Source organism: Festucalex cinctus, chromosome 8, assembly GCF_051991245.1.
Source record: "Festucalex cinctus isolate MCC-2025b chromosome 8, RoL_Fcin_1.0, whole genome shotgun sequence".
Classification (NCBI taxonomy): Eukaryota; Metazoa; Chordata; class Actinopteri; order Syngnathiformes; family Syngnathidae; genus Festucalex; species Festucalex cinctus.
In genome coordinates, this window is record NC_135418.1 from 3,786,719 (window position 1) to 3,787,500 (window position 782).

A 782-nucleotide genomic window follows, 5' to 3' on the forward strand; every position below is an offset into this window, starting at 1 on the left:
AGTACCGGCACTTATTGTTACATCTGGTGAGACGCAGGAGGAGCCCGGCCCGGAGTCACTCCACAGTGCCCAGAGCCTCCAGGTGATGCAACAACCACATGTACACAGGACATCAGAACATCGTCGAGTAAAATGGCCCCAAGTTAACAAGGTAAAGAAGTGGCTCCAGTTTGATGAAGATACAAACACCATCCTGGAATCAACTGCCAAAGGGAATGCCGAAAGATGCCTTAAGATGTTAACAACGATCACCATCAGCCTTGGCGCAGAGAGGTTCGGTCTTGAGGAAAAGAGCACAGCAAAGCCACCCTACGTACGTTATGAACAACAGAGCCTGCAAGATCCATCAGCTCAGGCAGGATCTGAAGAGTCTGAGACAGCAATTCAAGGCAGCCAATGAAGAAGAGAAGGCACCCCTAGTGGAGCTACGCAGCATAATTCGCAAGAGGTTGATGACCCTGCGGAGAGCTGAGTGGCACAGGAGGAGGAAGAAGGACAGAAGCGCAGCGGCCAACTCGCATGTTCTAAAGTCGAGGTCGACTGTCACCTCAGGGAGACCTACGGCGATGAGTGCAGAGAACAGGACCTGGGCCCATGTAGTTCATTGATTGATCCACCGGCACCAACCTTGGACTTCGATGGAAAGGAACCTGGTTGGAAAGAGATCCAGGAGGTGGTCAGGAGAGCAAGAGCAAGCTCCACTCCTGGGCCAAATGGAGTACCATATAAGGTATACAAGAACTGCCCAAGGTTACTCCACCGGCTCAGGAAGATCCTGAAGG

At 52.0% G+C, this 782-nt stretch overlaps 1 pseudogene; it reads left to right on the plus strand.

The window, feature by feature from the left end:
• The first annotated feature begins 277 nt into the window (after window positions 1-277).
• The window catches only part of LOC144024513 (uncharacterized), a 4,068-nt pseudogene continuing 3,563 nt past the window's right edge, over window positions 278-782 (plus strand).